Source organism: Delphinapterus leucas, chromosome 2, assembly GCF_059928025.1.
Source record: "Delphinapterus leucas isolate spDelLeu-1000000601 "Yukka" chromosome 2, BTC_Dleu_Yukka2, whole genome shotgun sequence".
Classification (NCBI taxonomy): Eukaryota; Metazoa; Chordata; class Mammalia; order Artiodactyla; family Monodontidae; genus Delphinapterus; species Delphinapterus leucas.
Window position 1 is genome coordinate 102524674 of NC_143130.1, and position 21721 is coordinate 102546394.

General features: G+C 37.7%; 1 protein-coding gene across 3 annotated transcripts in view; it reads left to right on the forward strand.

Annotated features, from left to right (window-relative positions):
* DPH6 (diphthamine biosynthesis 6) overlaps positions 1 to 21721 on the forward strand; it is a 297783-nt gene that overhangs the window by 112496 nt on the left and 163566 nt on the right. The gene's annotated exons all lie outside the window — the stretch shown is intronic.

A 21721-nucleotide genomic window follows, 5' to 3' on the forward strand; every position in this document is an offset into this window, starting at 1 on the left:
GGTATCAGAAATAAGCCGCGTAGTGGGTTTTTGTTGAGGATGATGAGAAATTCATGTTTGAGAAAATGTCGTTTGATCAGTTAGCATAGACACAACAGGCAAGGTGGTAATCTGATTCAAAAATGGATATTACATACGAACACATTTAATTTGTTGCTTTGAATTTTTATAATTACATTCATTTTCAAGAAACCATGGGATTTGAGCCCAATTCATTTATTTCATGAACCTATTACAGTAAATGCCCTGGAGCCTCAGGGTTCTCAAAGCCTAAAACATGTACCTCATTTGAGAGTGTTCACCTTGCTTATCTCTAAAATAACAAGGTCCAAAGCTGTGGAAGATTTCACAGATAATTTCACATTTTAAACAGCATTAAAAGGAAGATTCCCTAATATTTCTTCCTGGTAAACACAAAGCTACTCTCTTCTTGTGGAAGTTGAGGTGTTATCTTTAGTGGAAAGCCTTATTTAGAGAACATGCAGTTGATCTCCTTAGCTGTTAAAAAGAAAAACATTGAGGTGGTGTTGTGTTCTCATTTCTGAGAAAATGTTGCTCAATAACTCTTATGATTGAAGTTCTCACTACGGATATATTTGTCATATGAGTTTCTATATGAATGTATACAGAATATGCTCTCTCACTTTCTTTGTCGCTCACTCTCTTTTGGATTTTCTCAGATTGCATAGTTCTGTAATGAAGTTCATGTGACACCTCACTGGACAGTACATATTCTGTCCCTTTTACTACTAGAAAATGGAATGTATTAGAACCCTGAGAGATCTTGCCCCGTTAGAAAGACAGAGCAATAGAATATGACTTTACTGCCACCTTTATTATAGTACGTGGCTGATACTGCTTGTCTTTTCATTTGTGTGTGTGGATGTGTGTGCGCCTCTCTGTAAAGGTTGGGGATGGTGATTAACTGTATTAAACTTTTGGGTAAAATATAAAACTGAGATAATTTGTCCTTGACATCCCAATGACAAAAGTATAGATCCGATTTGAACACTTACAGCACATAGTTTCTATTGATTGCCTATCGGTGTGCAAAGATGAAAGTTATTCTCAAGAACACTATTAAAGAAAGATTTGTTGAGTGGCACATTCCTTCTAAAGACACAAACATAAATGATGCAATATAGGTTTCCAAGCTTACACACACACACTTTAAAATTTTCAGGAAAAGTTTTAAACAAAAAATGGGACAATAGGACCTTTCCATTCACAGAGGGGGTCAGCAAAGTTTTGTGGCCCGTGAGATTATGGAATGGTCTTATAAAAGGGTTGATTCTATATGGACGTATAAAAAACAAATTTCGAATAATTGTGTTACACAGCCTTGGTGTCTTGCAGGCGTGAGTGAACTCGTGAAATTTTCACATTAATGGCTTAGTGCTTAAAGGGGTTTCTGGTTTTCAGACTTATTTAAAGAAGTGTTTCCACATTGGATTTAAGAACAATCCTGCCTTTTAGAAATATTTATTTTTAATTGTATGAGTATTACATGAAAACATTCTTGCCATATAATGTTAAATTTTCATGGTTACAGAAAAGATTTGATGTGTTTTCTATCTGCTCCTCTGCTGCCAATGATTCCCTTTCCCAGAGATAGCCACCAGAGTGATGCTGATCATCTTTTTAATCACTTTTTTGGTATGTGTATATGTAATATTTAAAAAGCCATAAAACAGTCATAGTACTTCTACATAGAAATGTTATATGAAGAGTATCTTACTCTGTATATTGATGGGCAACTTGCCTTTTTTCACTCAACAATATGTTTTGGAGATTTTTTTTTCCATGTCAATAAATGTAGATTTACTTCATGTTTTGTTTTGTTTTTAATTAACCTTTTATTGAAGTATAACATAAATACAAAAAATTGCACAAATTCTTGTGTCCAACTTGGTGAATTTTCAAAAAGTGAACGTATCTATATAATCAACACCCAAATCTAGATATGGAATATTGCTAATATCTCCCTAGTCAATACTTGCCTTGCCCTCCCAGAGGTAATAGCTCTTCTGATACTTAATACCGTAGATTCGTTTTTCCTGTTCTTGAATTTTATATGGCCGAATCATAGAGTATAGCCTCCATTGTGTCGGGCTTCTTTGGCTCAACATTATGCTTATGAGATTCATCCACATTATTGAATGATGTAATAGTTTGCTCATTTCTCCTTATAGTGTAGTGTTCCATTGTAGGAGTAAACCACAGTTGAATTGTCCATTCTATCTTCCATAGCCTGTGGGTAGTTTCTAGTTTGGTACCATTATAAATAGTACTGCTATGACCATATAGTGTCATTTTGTACATTTTCTGCCCCAGACCTAGAACATCCATTTCTTTAAGAAGGCCTTGGGTTTTTTTTTAATGGGAGATGATATATATATATGTGTATATGTATAACCTCAGGAGTTCATGATATTTTGAAATCAAATTTAGGGCTATATAAGGACTGTAATTATTCTGTCTTCCATCTGTGCTTTCTTCCACAGTGAAAAATGTTCTTCATTCTCAAGGACATAGGAGATGTTATTGATTAGAAGATCCCATAATTACTGGGAACAAAAGATCAAGTAGTAGATCTGTAACCCATTCTTTCCAGTAACTGGGGTAAGTCCCCTGGAAAAAAAGGAAGAACTCATATAAATCTCCTTATAAACATTAATTACAGATGTCATGGCAAAAATAAACAAACAAAACAAAATCACTAATGATATTTACTAGTGGGGAGGAGTCCTTATCTTTAAACTGCCTTTAGCAGGACGTATCTGGTTGCTGTGGTTGGTTTTGGTAAACAAACCTGGAATCTTTGGGTTTGGGGGCATGGCTCCCTGGAACATGTCATGTAAGGTATGTAACTATCTGAATAGGAAATCAATCAAGATGTTTTATGCCTGAGGTATCTATTTTCTGTGTAAGTGATGTAAGCTACATGCATTGCTTAGAGACCTTACCTGTTGACCTGGTTCGCGTCAGGTTCAGTGTGACCAGAAAACACCTGGAGAGCTTCACTCATAGTTCTGGCCCTCTCCCTGCTTCACCTGGCCCTTTGATTGCTTGTATCCTTGGAATTATTAGTAAAGCTTGACCTTACTAGGTAAGGTCTCTGGTTTGTATGAGTCTGATTTCACAGTACAGTCTTTTGTTATTGCAAATTGGCCTAGTCAGTGGGATTTTGTTTTTCAGACCCACAGATATATAAGACACCTTTTGGCAAGAAAAAAAAGGGTAGAAAATGGTGATGAGGGCTTAACTATTGTTAGCAGCCCCGGTAAAAGCAGGACAATTTAAAAACAACAAAAAAAAGAGATAGTAGTAGGAGAAAAAGCTTGAGACTATCTTTACCCATCACTGGAAAACTTTCTGCTTCCATATATATTTGCTAACAAAGTAACTAAATTGATCAGTAGAAATACCGTACAGGTAGTTGGAGACCAAGGTCAGGTGACTACTCAATGCTAAGAGTATTCTGTTTAAGAGTTAGTGCTCTTTATAGAAAATAGCAGCAGAAGCCTGGGGAATGATTATTGACATGGATTTTTAGAATTAACAATCAGGAAGCCATATCACTATTCTAGACATGGTTGAATGGAAAGGAGTATCTAGGTTGAGCAGATGGATGATATGACAGTCCATTCTGTATACTTCTGAACGGTATGACAACTAACTTGCTATAGTGCATTATGGTTAGGATTTGGCAATCTTACCCTGAGAAGAGTAGGTGCCTCACCCCTTCCCTGAACTACAAATGGAATACTCCTTCCAAAGCAATAATAGAAATGGTATGAGTTACAATTAACCCTAGACTGGCTTTATTAAGACCAGAGGGAGATACATAATTTGATGCCATTGGCACAAATAATGAAGTCATGCGAGTAGGTCATCATGAAAACATTGCTCTTGGGAAGCCAAGAGACTATTCAGGGCAGTAACTGATCTGCTGGCTTAGTTACCATGCATAGGGCTGCATTGTGAAAAAACTGCCAAGCTATCCAAAAGAAAGGAGGCAAAAAGAAGAGAAGTGAATGGGCTTCCCTGGTGGCACAGTGGTTGAGAGTCCGCCTGCTGATTCAGGGGACACGGGTTTGTGCCCCGGTCCGGGAGGATCCCACATGCCGCAGAGCGGCTAGGCCCGTGAGCCATGGCCGCTGAGCCTGCGCATCCGGAGCCTGTGCTCCACAACAGTGAGAGGCCCGCGTACCGCAAAAAAAAAAAAAAAAAAAAAAAAAAAGGAGAGAAATGAAAAGATAGGAGAACAGTAACTGGCTCAACCAGTTACTGTTTCAGATGACTTATGAAAAATGGGTTGACAAAGTAGGAAATTGATGGAGTTTTTACTAAGGACCTAATAAAGCACTATTAGTTTTAGGAAATGGGAAAGGCATTCTGGCACCACCTTTTTTTTTTTTTTTTTTGATGTTGGGGGTAGGAGTTTATTAATTAATTAATTTATTTTGGCTGTGTTGGGTCTTCGTTTCTGTGCGAGGGCTTTCTCTAGTTGTGGCAAGCGGGGGCCACTCTTCATCGCGGTGTGCAGGCCTTTCACTGTCACGGCCTCTCCCGTTGCAGAGCACAGGCTCCAGACGCGCAGGCTCAGTAGTTGTGGCTCACAGGCCTAGTTGCTCCGCGGCATGTGGGATCTTCCCAGACCAGTGCTCGAACCCGTGTCCCCTGCATTAGCAGGCAGATTCTCAACCACTGTGCCACCAGGGAAGCCCCTGGCACCACCTTTTAAAATGCTTCAGCAAATTCATTCTATCTATTCTGGAGAAATTTAGCCCAATTATGAGGATCATGATTTACAATGGAAAATAAAAAGGGGACTGAATTTATTCTCTCAGAAAGCCGTAGAATCTGAAAAACACTGAGAAGTCAGATCTGTTTGCCCAGTCCCTAGCAGGGAATCTTAGGCTACATACACTGTTGGGGTGGAATGCAAAACTTTTTAGTTAGACGCTGGGCTCAGTATCCTATGTAACCCCTGTGAAAGATAGGAATTGTGCACTGAAAGGCTGAGGGTGAAATTTGTGGTATATAGGAATGCTGTAGTGGAGAAAACCAAAGTAGGGCTAAGGTTAAAAATTGGAAAATATAACTCTTGAGCTTCTCCTGTGGTCATTTCATCTTTACCTGAATGCATAATTGGTATGGATATTATGTGTGAATAGTATATGTTGCCCTTACCCTTTTTACAGGGATGTGTACTAAGTCTGTCCCTTCATTTTGTTTTAACTGGCCATGCTAAATGGAAACCTTTGGAATTGCCCAGGCCCTTCTTAGTAGTAAACATTAAGCAATAAGGATTCCAGGAGGTCAAAAGGAGATCACTGCTCATTTTTAATCATCTAGTCTGGCTAGTTCCTGGAGGTTAACAATATGCAATCAAGGATTATACAAGGTAGTGCTTCTTATTGCTATAGCTGTACCTGATATAAAAAGACTATAAACAGGAAGTGCAAAAGGACCAGGGGGACTAGTAGGCCATTATAGCCCTGACCAACACCTACTTTACAATACCATTTTCAGAGTCCATCCATGTACAATATGTTCCATTCTCATGGACTGGAACTCAATATACATTTACTGTGCTGCCACTGTAATGTTTAAATTCATCATCACAATCCAGTGAGGTAAGACCTGGACTTGAAAACCATTAATACCAACCAAGTTAGTGCATTGCATTGATAAAATTGTGAGAATTGCCTCTTCAGAGGAAGAAACTCAGGAGGAGTTAAGAACTACATTATATATATGAAAAATAGAGGCGGGCTGACAAATCCAGCTGAAATTCAAGGGCTAGCTCAGTCTTTGAGTTTCCTGAGAATTATATGGGCTGGAGCAACCATGGTACGTTCCTCAAAATGTGAGAATTAAGTTGATATCTCCCACAGGATTCACTAATAAACAAGAATCTAAGACTAGAAGGGCTTTGTGGATTTAGGCAAAAACATATTCATCATTTAGGAATGCTGTTCATCGCTATTCACAGAACCACCATAAAGAAATCTGAATTTGAGTGGAGACCTGAGCTAAAACAAGCAAATTGTAATCCCTAAGAGAAAGAAAATGAGTGAGGTGAGTGCTACAATTGTCTTAGCTAACTGCCTGGAGGTAATTTCTACACTGCAGCATAAGGGAAAAGAACCCAAAGAGAGCTCAGGCAGTTTTCACTGAACTGAGGAGACAGAGATCACAATTCAGAGAGACCAAGTGCTGAGATTTTGTGGGACAGAATACCAGACAGAGGGATCTTCATGGAGAGAAACCTCTGTAGACCTATAGAAAGCTTCTCTCAGTCTTTGGCGGAGTATGGATCTGCATATGTGTGAAAGGGAGCTACCTCCTGCTGAAGAAAGAATCATCAAAAAACAGTAGTCTGGGGCTTCCCTGGTGGCACAGTGGTTGAGAGTCCTCCTGCCGATGCAGGGGACATGGGTTCGTGCCCCGGTCTGAGAAGATCCCACATGCCGCGGAGCGGCTGGGCCTGTCAGCCATGGCTGCTGAGCCTGCGCGTCCGGAGGCTGTGCTCCGTAACGGGAGAGGCCATAACAGTGAGAGGCCCGCATACCGCAAAACAAAACAAAACAAACCCCAAAAAACAGTAGGCTGAACAATTTCCAGAGTTCACATAAAACTGGAAACATCCATGTTTCCACCAGTGGAAAGACCTCATCATACATCAGATATCAGGTAGAGTCCTCAAACAGGTATCACCTTAGTAGTCATGAGCCTTAGACTAAAGGCTGCTATGAACCTGATCTAGCAAAATTTAAAAGCAAGCCTCAGAAGGATCAAACTGATTTCAAATAACTTATGCCAGAACAAAATCTAAAACTATTTAAAGGAAAATAATAAAATCCAAAACACAGTATAAAATTCATAATGCCTTGTGTCTTAGTTACCAGGCATGGAAAGAAGCAAGAACATGTGATTAATACTGAGAAAATCAATCAAAATACACCCAGATTTGGAACTGGCAGGCAGGGAAGTTATAACAGCTCCTATAAATATGATCATAATGCTCGAAAAACTAGAGGAAAACATGATTATGATAAGAAATAAAAAATATAAAAAGGCCCAAATACTACTTCAAAACTACCTTATCTGAAATGAACAATACACAGCAATTAGACATTGCAGAAAAGATGAGTGAATCTGAAGACAAATAGTATCTGTCAAAAATGAATCATAGAGGAAAAAAAGGACTGAAAATAATTAACGCAGTATCAGTGAGCTGTGGTACCATAACAAGCAGACTAACTTAGGTGTAGTGTCCTAGGAAATAGGATGGGGAGAATATTTGAAGAAATAATGGGCAAAAGATTTTTCCAGTTTGATGAAAACTCTACATCTACAGATCCAAAATTTCAATGAACCCAAGCAGAAGAAACATGAGGAAAATCACAAGGCACATTATCATCAAATTGCTGAAAACCAGTGGTCAAGAGAAAATCTTAAAAGCAGTCAATGTGAAAAAATTAATTCTATACAGAAAGCAAAGATAAAAAAAATCAATAGGCTTTGTCTCAAAAGCTGTCCAAAATGGAATACAATGAATTTATATCTTAAGGTAATGAAAATCAATAAAAGTCACCAAGAATTTTATACCCAGTAAAAATAAATTTCGAAATGAAGACCATATAAAGACATCCTCAGATGTACAAAAATTGGGGGATTGCGCTTCCCTGGTGGCGCAGTGGTTGAGAGTCCGCCTGCTGATGCAGGGGACATGGGTTCGTGCCCCAGTCCGGGAAAATCCCACATGCCACGGAGCGGCTGGGCCCGTGAGCCATGGCCGCTGAGCCTGCGCGTCCGGAGCCTGTGCTCCGCAACGGGAGACGCCACAACAGTGAGAGGCCCGCGTACCACAAAAAAAAATAAAAATTGGGGGATTCATCACCTTTAGATCTGCATTTCAAGTAATATTAAGGGAAGTTTTTTGGAAAGAAGGAAATAATAATTGATGAAATTTGAATCTTACAAGGTGATAAAGAGCAATGAAATAATGGAGTAGATAAATTTTAAATCTATTCTCCTAACTTTTAAGAAGATAAGCTAGATTATTTAAAGCAAAAATAATGGTAGTGAGTTGTGGGGTTTATATGGGAAGTAGATATATAATTATAGTAGCACAAATAGTATAAGGGGGAAAGTACAGTGCAATGAAGGTACGATGTGTAAGATTCTTAAATTATACATAATTATATAATACTATTTGATTGTGGACTGATAACTTACAGATGTAAAATGTAAACCATAAAGAACCACTAAAAAATAAAACAGGTGTGTAGGAGAGTAAATTGAGTATTGTAAAATAATCCAAAAGAAGTCAAGAAAGGGAAAAAACAAACAAACAGAACAGATGAGAAAAATAGAAAACAAAAGGTAAGATGGTAGATTTAAACATTTCAATAATTACATTAAATGTAAATTATTCAGACACCTCCAATTAAAAGGGAGGGATTTGCAGATTCAATTAAAAAATGAAAAAGAAGGCTCAACTGTATGCTTTCTATAAGAAACTTGCCTTAATTGTAAAGACATAAATAGGTTAAAAGTGAATTGATGGAAAAAGATACTCCATGGTAACACTAATTCAAGGAAAGCTGAGGTGGTTATATTAATATCAGACAAAGTAGTCTTTAGAACAAGGAGTATTATTAGGGATAAAGAGGGACATTTCATAGTGATAAAGGGGTCAATTTATCAAGAGAGCATAGCAGTCTAAAAGATCTGTGCACCCATAACAGTGCCTTAAGATACACAACACGAAACTGATATAGGGAGAATTGGACAAATCCACAGTTATACACAGAGCTTTCAACATTTTTTTTTTTCAGTAATAGCTAAACCAGGTACAGTAGACAGAAAATTATTAGGATATAGAAAGTTTGAACAGCACTACCAACCAACTCACCCTACTTGCCCCTCATAAAACACTTCATGCATTAGCAGCAAAATACACATTTAAGCACACGTGGACCATTCATCAAGATAAACCATATTGTGAATCATAAAAGAAGTCTCAGTATATGTCATCATACTGAAATCAGACAAAGTATGTTCTCTGAACATACAAAAATTAACAGATACATCTGGAAAATCCCCCACATTTGAAATTAACCAATATACTTCTAAATAACCCACTAGTCAAAGAAGAAAGTATTTGAATTGAATGAAAATAAAACTGCAACGCATCACAATAGTGGGATACAAGTAAAGCTTCGTATTATAATTATTCCATTTATATGACATTTTGAAAATAGAAAATTATACAGACACATGGTAAATAACTGGCTGCCAGATGCTGGGAGTTGGGGGAAAGACTAACTGTAAAGCAGGAAAAGAACAGCCTACAACTTCTCTCATGAACTTTTTAGAGTGGTGGAAATATTCCATACCATTATGATGGTGGCTACATGCCTGTATGTATTTCCTGAAACTTAAAATTGGTGAATTTTATTTTAAAGCAAATTTAAAAAATGAAAATAAACAGGGCAGTGAATAAAATTTCCCAAAGACAAGGACTGCCATATTAGCTGTCAAGTAGATTATATTGGACCTTTACCAGAAGCCCCAAGAGACTGCAAATGAATGTTAACTAAGATGATGCCTATTCAACACTACGCCTTACTCAACTTAAGCAATATTGGGAAGTACAGTTAAAGTTTGGAGCAGCCAGTTCCCCATCTTTTGGTCCACTTCAATATATTCTGACCACTGTATACATTTCACTGCTATAAATACACAGAAGTGGACAAGAAATATCTCATGGACCTACTACATTTGTTAGCATCCTTAGAGCAGTGATGTAATTGAAAATTGGAATGGGGAATTGACACACTAGTTAATTAAAATGGCTGGTAAGGAAAAGAAAAGATTTATGGTTAGCTTAATTAGTTAAATTATTTTGTGCTAATATTGACTATGATAGGAAGTAATGCCAAGACTCTACTGGCAAGGGTTCTAGGATTGGGAGGTAGGAATGAGGTGATGGGAGATGACGCAAGTACAGAACTATATATTTTTCCTATTTCACAAATTTTTTCTTTTGTTTTGCCTGATCTATACTGGTCCCAGGCCTGAGTTTAAAGTTACATGTACCAAAATAAAGTGTTATCAATGCACAAAACACAATATTAATACTACTAAATTTGACAGTGCATATTCTTAAAGACTGTTAGGGGTATGTCATAGCTTCACCCGTAGAGATAAATTAAGGCCTATCTCTAAACACAGGGCCATGTGTCCTGTGATTCTTTATCTGTCAAATCCTGTAATATCAGCCTGTGAGTCAGTCCAAGGAGAAGTGCTAACAAGGCTGCTGTTTTTACTGCCCCTGTGGGTTTATAATACGTCTACTGAGCCAGAAAGGCCAATCATAGGGGAAAGGGTATGGGTCAAAACAGGTAGTAAATGGAAATGGAGGGAATCAGAGGAGATGGAAAAGCACTTACAAGTAGATTACAGTTCTGTGGCAGAGCACAGTCATGTGACCTCTGTGCCAGAGCCTCTGAGCTAGAGAATAACACTCTTAGGCATCCCTCTCAGATCTGATGCTGACTACTTAACTTATGTTGAGAGAAAACTCTGGACCTCTTTTCTGTAGAGAAGGGAAGTTGCTGATATATGAGCTCTACGTGAAGATTTTACCTAGATAATTTGAAGCAACAAAATGACAGTGTTCCAACTGATGGTTCAGAGTAGGGGTAGTTTACTACAGTTACCATTCAGTTATTGGTTTATTGTCTATAGTTACCATTCTGATCATTTTTCTGATTATTGCTAATGAATTATGTAGGTGGAGGATTCTGAACTGTAGAGCTTTTGCACTCTTTGTGGGCATAAAGCAAAACAATATGTTGCTAAGACATCTACCTAGATGTAATGGAGAGCAGATTTTTACTGCCTGCCGTAGCTTGATCTAGTCCTTCAAATACAGAGTATGTGAATGTAATGGACTTCATTTAAGGAAATTGGAACACGACCCTTGAAGGAGATGGATTTGGTAGAGATATAATGAATTGATATTACTTATAACTCCTCTCTGGAGTTATGCAAAGTACATTTATGGAAAACCTGTGACACCCAGGCAGAGGTGTATTTGGTATAATACACCAATTGATAATCTTATGGGGCTTAACGTTATTTTTGTGTACAAGCCATTTTCCTAAATTGTATAAATGCCACTAATGTACCATGGTCATAACACATGTTGTGGGTTGATTACTATTGCCTGTGCTGTGAAAGATGTTCTGTAGGGATTTTTGATCCTGGTCTTGCGGTACTACATCAGACCAAAATATGGAATGTTCCTGGAAGTTCTTCATGTTGAAAAGAACCTGCTAGTCCAAATATAGACACTAGAGGGAGCTCTTTTCCAGGAGACTGACTACATCTAGAAACGGCCCTGAAGGGAGAGCAAAGCTTTAAATGACTGGACTAATGGAATATTTACTTTCATGGAACATTGTGTCAGTCAACAGTATAGGAAGAGGGCCTGAATACTTACCCAGAAAAGACTATTGAAAATTCTACTCATTATGGAAGTTGCTATTTTTTTAAAAATTTACTTAATTTTATTTTATTTTTGGCTGCGTTGGGTGTTCGTTGCTGCGCGCAGGCTTTCTCTAGTTGCAGTGAGCGGGGGCTACTCTTTGTTGCGGTGTGCGGGCTTCTCATTTGGTGACTTCTCTTACTGCAGAACACGGGCTCTAGGCGCGCGGGCTTCAGTAGTTGTGTAGTGTGGGCTCAGTAGTTGTGGCTCACGGGCTCTAGAGCGCAGCCTCAGTAGTTGTGGCCCACGGGCTTGCTTCCTCCGTGGCATGTGGGATCTTCCTGGACCAGGGCTCAAACCCGTGTCCCCTACATTGGCAGGCGGATTCTTAGCCACGGCGCCACCAGGGAAGCCCCGGAAGTTGCGAATTTTAAAGATCAAAGGAGTATCAGAAGCCAAGCTAAGGATGCCAGTATACAGGAATACTACCATTAGCCTAGATTGTGGTAGGACATTACTAGACAGTGTGACCCCTATATTTGTTTTCTAATGGCCCAGGTACCACAGATAGATATAAAGGGGATTATCTTTCCATGGTGCATTGATTGAGATTGGCCAGATAAAGGAGTAACACTGTGTTGACCTGAAGAGAGCATTTTGAACAATGATATCTGGAAGCCAATGACTGTTAAAACCTACACTGTGATATCTGGGATATAGTTAAATTCTCAAACCAGATGGAATCCACAACTTAATTGAACAGTAATCTCTGATCACTACCCTGGTCACTGAATGTGAATGTGCATGAGAAAAAGTTGGTTTTGTTGGGCAAGAAATGGAGAATGGTGCTATAATTCTAATTGACCCTTTATGCCAACCTGGGCCAGAGCATAACCAGTGTGACAGTGAAGGACTTGGAAAGATGTTCTGATAGTCCTGGACCTCTCCCTGATTTGCTGTGTTGTTTATTTCTGTTCTTTGGGTTATCAGTAAAGATTGATGCTGAATAAGGTCTTGGATTTGTTTGAGTCTGACTTGACAGCCCAGTCTTTTGGTTTAACTCAATTTCTCATTTATTTTATACCACATTGTATATGTAGGGTTGTAGAGAAAATAGGCTTATGTTTCTACATAATTAGGGCTTTCTGAGCAAATTTTGCAGAAACTTGGGACCTCAGCTAAAAGACAAGCATTAGAATTTAATGTATGTTGGAGTAGACAGAGCAGACTGCAGAGAGATTTATTTCTCTGGAGGTCTGTGTTTACATTTCAGGGGTGGGGGTTGAGACCAGGACCTTAAGAGACATCTCCTGGGTTGTAAAGCTGCAGACACTAGTTTATTCCTCCCCAGAGAGATTTTTTTTACGTTCCAAAATGAAGACACAAGTCTTTCCCTTTACTTTTCCAAAGAAGCTCTCAGAAGGAGAAGGAAAACAACTGTCTCTTTTTTCCTAAGTAAATATACAGATTTATACCTTACCTACAGAAGATGGAATTACTTGAAAAATTTCATCTCATTCTCATCACCTTGCTCCTGGGATAAGACCTGGGGCCCAGAAGAGCCAGAATGGTATTACCTACTTACCGTATGTAAGTAGTAATAATAATCTGTTCTGCTCCAAGAGACTCATGTTGGCACTCGGCATTAGTAATAAATATAGGTATTAAAATTTTAACAATGTATGGTACAGTCTCAGAATAACCATGCTAATACCACCACCATTAATGTGATTGTTGAGAACAGCTAAAAATAATTTTTTACACGTCGTTTCCTGCATTTCACTTCCCATTTCTTATGAGTTCTACATCTGTTTTGTCTGAGCATATAACTATTACATACTGTGCACTGTTTTTTAACAGTTTTATGGAGATACAATTAACATGCCATACAATTCACCCATTTAACGTATACAATTCAGTGTTTATTAGTGTATTCACAGAGTTGTGCAGCAATCATCATAATCAAATTTTAGAACATTTTTGTACCCGCTCCCCCATAAGAAACCCTTACCCATTAGCAGTCAGTCATTCCCCATTTCCTCCCAGCCTTCTCCTACTCCAAGTCCTAAGCCCCACAAAGCTGCTTTGCATCTTTATGTCTTTCTATATTTGCTGTTCTGGATATTTCCTGTGAATGGAATACTATAATATGTGGTCATTCATGACTGGCTTCTTTCATTTGGAATAGTGTTTTCAAGGTTTATCTATATTATAGCCTGGATCAGTATTTATTTATATATATTGCTGTGTAACATTGCATAGTGAATTGTTCCTTTTTTTAACTGCTTGATTCAGTTTGCTCATACTCTGTTTAGGAATTTTGCATGTATGTTCATAAGAAGGATTGACCCATAATTTTCTTTCCTAGTAATGACAGATGAGGGTGATAAGGTTACCCTGGCCTCATAAAGCTTAGAAGTGTTTCCTCTTTTTCTATCTTCTGAACGATTTTCTGTAAGATTGGTATTAATTCTTTCTTCAGCGTTTTGAAGCATTATTGCTTAAGCCACCTGGACATGGAGATTTCTTTTGGGGACAGTTTTCAATTAGTGATTCCATTGCTTTGTTAGGTTAAGACTATTCAAATTTTCTATTTCTTATTTCAGTTTGGTAAGTTGTGTTTTTCTCTGAATTTGTCCAAAGTTTTGAAAATTATAAATATAAAGCCTTTAATGCTTCTTATTGTCTTCTTATCATCTGTGAGATTAGTAGTGATGTCATATTTTTCATTCCAATTGGTAATTTGTTCTTTTCCTTACTTTATCAGTCTTGTAGGGGTTTATTGATTATATTACTGACAAGCTTTGATTTTCTAAATTACATGTTGGTTTCTTTAGTTCCTTAATTTCTGCTGCTGTCTTTATTATTCCTTCCCTTATATTTTCTTTGGGTTTAATTTGCTGTTTAATATAATTGACATATAAAATTATATTAGTTTCAGGTATATAACATAATGATTATATACTTGTATATATTGTGAAGTGTTTTCTAATTTTTTGATATATACATATACACTAAATTTCACCCTTGTTTTCTCATATATATATATTTATGCTATAATTTTTCCTGTAATTGTAGCTCTAGTTGTATTTTCATTATCAGTTAGTTCAAACTGCTTTCCAGTTTTCACTGAAATTCCTTCTCTAATCCATTGGTTATTTAGAAATGTGTTATTTAGTTTCACGTATTGCTTAGTTTCCAAACATGATGGCTTCCTATTTGTCTTTATATTATTGATTTCTGACTCAATCACATTTTGGTCAGAGATAACATACTCAGGATTATATCAATTTTTTAAAAATTTAAGGGGATGCTTTATAACCTAGCATATAGTGTAATCAATAAGTTATTTCTTAATTTTTCTTCTTTTTTTATCCATTTGATGTTATCTATTTTTCATGATTTATTGTGTTTTCCTTTATTTCCTGCCTTTTGCTGTGTGTGATATTTTAATGTTCTCTGTTGTTCTGGGAGGGATTCATTCCATTAGTAGTTAGCTTTAATCTTTTCAAAGTTATATTTTTCAACTTAAAAATTTTAAACTATTAATATCAAAAATGCAATATCATCTTTATAATACTTCCTAATCAATATAAGGAATTTAAGGGGCTAGCCCATAGGCAGGACAGAAATATAGTCCTGCCACATAGCATAGGGAGATCAGCTTGGTGCTTTGTGACCACATAGAGGGGTGGGATAGGGAGGGTGGGAGGGAGACGCAAGAGGGAGGACATATGGGGATATATGTGTATGTATAGCTGATTCACTTTGTTATAAAGCAGAAACTAAAACACCATTGTAAAGCAATTATACTCCAATAAAGATGTTAAAAAAAAAAAAAAAAGGAAAAGAAACATAGTCCTATTTGGGATCCTTATATCCCAGTGATATAAAAGGATTGACCTTTGATTCAGAATGGCTTGCTGTATTTTTTCAGAAGTGTGCTTAACATGTTGGGCCTCATATGTGCTAGTTTGTAAGCTAATAATAAAGATAAATAGAAGCATTTTCAGTGCAAGATGCTCTGGTATCCTGACAGTTAATTTATATATTATACAGGACAGCCGGGTGCAGTACATTTGGGAATGTTACAGCCAAATAAAGACATCTTTACCCCTCTTCTTTTTTCCTCTCCGTAGACACATATATCAGGGACCCAGGTCAAATTTCTAGAACAATTGTTTTCAGCCTCGGCTGCACATCAGAGTCACCTGTTGGGCTTTTAGAAATCCCTTTGCCCAAGCTTCACCCCAGAGGAATTAAATCAGAATATCTAGAGATGACACCGAGGCTCACGGGCTCTAGAGTGCAGGCTCAGTAGTTGTGGTGCACGGGCTTAGTTGCTCCACAGCATGTGGGATCTTCCTGGACCAGGGCTTGACCCTGTGTCCCCTGCATTGGCAGGTGGATTCTTAACCACTGCACCACCAGGGAGGTCGCAGAAATTGCTTCTTTAATCAGGAGGCAAGATTGGATGAAGATGGGACACAGAAACAGCTATAATTCAGTGAGTGGCGAGTGACCAGAACATTGAAAGGACGAGAAATGGTGCCATAGGAGGACTATATAATGGAGCTATATATTTAGCCTGAAGTGAAGGCAGCAGGTTACTGGGTCAAGGAAAATGGGGATTTTTACAGCAATCCACAGTATTTGAAAGGCTGCTGGTACTTTTGTGACTTCAGAGAACAATTCTAAGAGGAAGTGGAAGTTATGTAGTGAAACAAGTCTTGATTTGGTATCAGAACTTTCCTACATTTGGAGCTCTCAAATAGTTTCATAGGAGGTTGCCCCAGGCCCTTGTGTGGATTTCTTCAAGCTCCTACTGCATGCCCTTGCCCTTTCCAATATAATACTGCTCCTTCATGCTGAAACAGAAGTCATCTGAGGTTGTAGAATGGGGCTAGCTAAGGTTGCTTTGGGGAGGAAATTCCATCCTACTCTAATGGCTTCTGGCTCCACTCTTGAAGGGTGGAGGTTTGCCACCACTGGATAACTTCAGAACAATATGCCACTGGCTCTGAGGGCAGTTCTATAGAGAGAATTTTGGAAATGGATTGATTAAGGGCAAATATATACTACCGGAATAAGCATACGTCGTGTGCAAAGGTGACCGCTTTGAAGGTACAGCCCTCATTTGACTACGTAAAAATCAGTCTCATTACTTTATTCTTAGCTTTCGTTAAAATCTGATGCTTACACAGAGCACAGTGATGAGAAATTTAAATTCAGTTATGGCATTCAGATTCCATTTGCTAGGTAAAAATTTTGTTACATGCTTATTTTGCCATTGCATGTTGGTCTCTTACTGTTTTTTTCTTGATGTGGAAGCACATCTTCCTTCCCTACTGTTACTCTGCATCTTGTGTGTAGTGAAATTCTTTTTTTTTTTTGAAATTGAAGGTGATCTATGTGTGTCTGGAAAAGGTAACACAGTGTTAGGGAAGAAAGTTGTCCCTGAAACTTTGTTTTCATTACTTAGCAGGTTTTACAGTTAATGACAGAAGTTTCTCTTGTGGCCTCTCCTCCCAAAGACTGTGCTTATTTTTCTCCAGTAGTTTCATGTGACCTTGTTAAAAGCTTCATGTAATTCCCAAATAAATTACATTTACTGGTTTACTTCTATCTAGTATTTTATTGACATTTCCAGATAAGTTTAATAGGATGGAGAGAAACAGTGTTCTCTTTATAGACTCAGTGGGTGATTTGACCTTAGCAGGTTAACCTTATCCTGATGTTGAAGGAAGCTATTCTTAATTAGACTCTATCAGTTTCTCCATTATCACCAAGAGAGCCACTGGTCTGTAATTCTATAAATCTTAATTTGATTGTTTTTCTTTCTTACAGAAGAGCTACCATATTAGAAAAATTGCAATATTTGGAAACAGTTGCTGGTTTTCTGAATACATTGCATATCCTCATCTGTAGCTGAGCCATTCACACTTTATTTCCTTCAGAAACTCTCAGTTGAATACCATCTGGTCATGGTAATTTATTACTGTGGAATTTCTCAAGTTGCTCTATTATTTCCTCCTAAGAGATTGCTCTCTGCTACTGCCCCACTGATTTTCTCAGAAAGTGCCCTTGGAATAGTCGTTTCCCCACTATCCTGTACAGCAAAGGTCAATGCCAAATAAAACTGAATTAAACTTCTCTGCTGCTTCTCATCCTTTTATTTGTCCTCATTTCAAGTCCTCACTGATGGGGAGAAACTCAGCAGTTAGTCCAGCCACTCATGTTGTCTGCTTAGTCCTCATGGTACCTTTTGTCCTTTTAATTTTCAAATTCTTTTTTTTCCCTGACAGTGTATTTTTGGTATTTAATTCAGAAAAAAAAGGCAAGTGTTAAAAAAGATATTCTAGATACTTTCAATGTATTCATAAGTGACTCTGGAATTGTTTCCAGTTTTTGTTTTTTTTTTTCCAAACTATCCACAGATTTCTCTTTTGACTTGTCGAATAATGAGCCTCTGAATATGTCTCTCATTGCCACTGTCCTTTTCTGTCTTCCAAGCAGCCTGGATAGTTTTTAAACTCCCTTACTTGCCTCTCGGAGGGATGCCAACCATTTTTTTTCTTCAAATTTTTAACATATACTTTTTAAAGTTTCACCCTTTGGGTTAACATTAAGAGTGCCCATACTAATTAGAAAACAGCTTTAGTTGTGCCGACATCCCAATTGCTGAGTTCCACTCCTACGCATACTCACCTGCGGTAATTCCTATATGTTATATTAATCTGTTTCTTCTTTTATAACTGCCCAAATAAGCCAAGGTACGGCATATTAATTATTGCTTCCCCACCTTGCACTCTTCTGTCATTCATTTGGATAATAATGGACATAATTAAAATCATTCATTGCAATAGCCTTTCTAGAAAAGATTGCTGAACAGTAAAGGTTAAAAGCAATTTGCATTATTCTTTCATATTCTATGGTTAACATAACTTTTTTTTTATACCTGAACTTTGTTCAAATAATTATTTTGTTGATAAAAGGTTACTTAATGTGCATTCAAGTGTAAATTGCTACTAGAAATATATTTTTACCTTTATACAAAGTACTGTAGCACAGAATTTTTAAACTCAGGTGTTGAAACATCAAAAGTTGAAACTTTTAACATCTCCCAAGTGTGTTGTAAATATTGACCATTTTAAATTGAAGGAAAAAAAATCAAGTCTTAAATATCACATTCTGAGTATATGCAATATAATCTTTCCTTAAGATTCAAACACAAATACTACCAGTCCCACAGCTACCCATCTCTGAATAGAGTGCCTTTTGCTCAGTCTGTAAAGTGAAGTAACAGATTATAACAGCAGAGGAAATAAATGCTGATTTTGTTCATTTTATGGCTAGCACATCTTTTCCTTTGCCAGGTAAGGCAGGCTGTTCTAAAAATAAGTTAGGCATATAACTATTTGGTGCTAGTATGGATATGTTCTTTGAATTTTTGAATACATTAAGATTCTGTCCATCCCAAGCTACTTTGTATGTATATGTATATGTATGTGTGTGTGTGTGTGTGTGTATATGTGTGTGTTTGTGTGTGTGTGTATATATATATATGGCCTTCCAAGAAATATCTACCATGTTTTAATTCTAAAACCTGTCTTTCTACCTTCATCCCTACCAATTCCCTTTGTTCTTTAACATATACAAAATGTAATATTCACAAATAAATAAGATCTTATTTTAGTGCCTGCTATTGTAAAAGTTATCCCTCTGTAGTAAGTAACCTTTATGGCTGTGTCAGGCAGTTTACACTAAAACAACTTTCATGATAATATGTAACAATTCACTGAAAATTCCTTCTGGAAAGGTAAGTCTGAGTCTTTTTCTGTTTATCCATTTAGTAGTAAGACTATTTAATAACTATATTGCCCAAGCAAATATTTGTGTGTAGAAAATACCAGTATCATTCTATATTTGCCATGGTTGGAAAGTGGGATTTTTCTGTCTTAGCTGAAGTCCCAACATTTACGTATTAAAACTGCTTGGAACAAGAATATGTTATAAAGTTTGTAGGGCTTGTCTTCTGACAAAATCTCTTTCAGAAAGTTAATATTGTATTGGTTGATGTCTCAAACATATGTAGGTAAGTATGTAGAAATATTCATAGGTCACAGTTTAAAGTTACATAAAAACCAGGTGAGGTAGGCATCTCACAGTGCAAGACCTAAGGTATGGACAATAATCAGGGTTCTCTGAAGTTGCCTGTACTTCTTTTTCTAGAAAGTTATTCTTTCACTGGAAAAGTCTTAGGATAGACTTTCTTATGAATTTGATTCCAACTTCACTCAAGCAAGCAAACTTTAGTTCAAGTTTTGGGCAGTTTCAGTCCTGATATTTTCCTCTTCCTTTATTCAGTGGTCTTTTCAGTGGAGTTTGGAATGGAGAGGGTGCATGTGTTAATAAGCAGGGTTCTCCAGAAAAACAGAACCAACATGATACAAAAGAAGTGTATTATGAGGAGGTGGCTCACATGATTATGGAGGCTAAGAAGTCCCACAATCTTCTGTCTGTAAATTGGAGACCCAGGAAAGCCAGTAGTGTATTTCAGTCCAAGTTCAAAGGCTTCAGAACCAGGGGAGCCAATGACGTACATCCCAGTCCAAAAGCAGGAGAAGATGAGGTGAGATGTCACAGTAAAGCAATGAGGCAAGAAAAAAGGGGTGAGTTCCTCTTTCCTCTGCACTTTGTTCTGTTCAGGCCCTTAACAGACTGAGTAATGCCCACCTACATTGGAGAGGGCAATTTAGTTTACTGAGACCACTGATTGAAATACCAGTGTCATCCACAAACACTCTTACAGACACACTCAGAAACAGTGTTTCATCTGGGCATCCCATGGCCCACTCAGGTTAACACATAAAATTAACCATCACAGGAAGAAAAGGAAAGAATTGGATGCCAGTGCTTATGTAACCATCTTGCCCAGAAGTATAAAGGAAGGATTTAAAAATGAAGATGACGAGATCAGATTTCCATTTTGGACAGCTCTCTGACTGTAGTGCCCATTAAAGTTTGATATTCCTCAAAGCTCTTGCCTGTATTTTATCTTCTCACTTTACAAGTTCTCCTTGAGTGTTCATCTTGTGGCTTCTATTTCTATATCAGTATCCCCAGCTCAGACTTCCATGCTGGGCTCTAACTCCATATACATAATTGCCAATTAAATATCTCTTCTTGGGTGATTCCCTGAAACATCAAACACATGTCTAAAATTGAATTTGCCCTTTATTTCCTTCCCAAAATTTCTTGTGTTCTGTTCTATATCTGAAGTAAATGGTGTTTGGTGCCACCATCTTTTAATTTGACCAAATCAGAAACCTGCAAATCATCCTTGCCTTTTCTTTTTCTTGTATTCACGATACCTAATTTATCAGCAAGTACTATATATCCTACCTACTGTATGTTGCTCTCAAATCTGTTCTCTTTCTTCCATACCTATTGCTTTTGTCTGTTATATCCTGTCTCACTAATTATTGCAGCAATCCTTTTATTTGCCTTCTTACCATCAGTCTTGTTTCCTGCCAAGGAATTCAACTGAAGCTAGAGTGATCTTTCTAAAGAAAGATCACTAATTGGATCACTAAAGATCTAATTGGATCGTGTCATCCTCTGCTTAGAATTTCTCCATGACCTTGCATTCAAGTACAAACTCCTTAAAATGAAACACAGGGCCCTACAGGATTTGGCTTTTGTCTACTTTTGTTTTTAAATTTATCTACTTATTTTTGGCTGTGTTGGGTCTTTGTTGCTGCGCGTGGGCTTCTCTCTAGTTGTGGCGAGTGGGGGCTACCCTTCGTTGTGGTGCGCGGTCTTCTCATTGTGGTGTCTTCTCTTGTTGTGGAGCACGGGCTGTAGGCATGCGGGCTTCAGTAGTTGTGGCTCGCAGGCTCAGTAGTTGTGGCGCACGAGCTTAGCTGCTCCGTGGCATGTGGGATCTTCCCGGACCAGGGCTCGAACCCGTGTCCCCTGCCTTGGTAGACGGATTCTTAACCACTGCGCCACCAGGGAAGCCCCCTTGTCTACTTTTTTTAACCTCAACTTTCACCCCTCTAAACGCTCCCTACTCATATCAAGCTTCTTTCACTTTCCAGTCCTCATTATGTTGAAAACTAATATGAAAAATTAGGAAGATATTTCTATAATAAATATTTCAAATCCCCCTTTTAAAAATTTCTTTGACTCTCATATCTTCCACTTTTT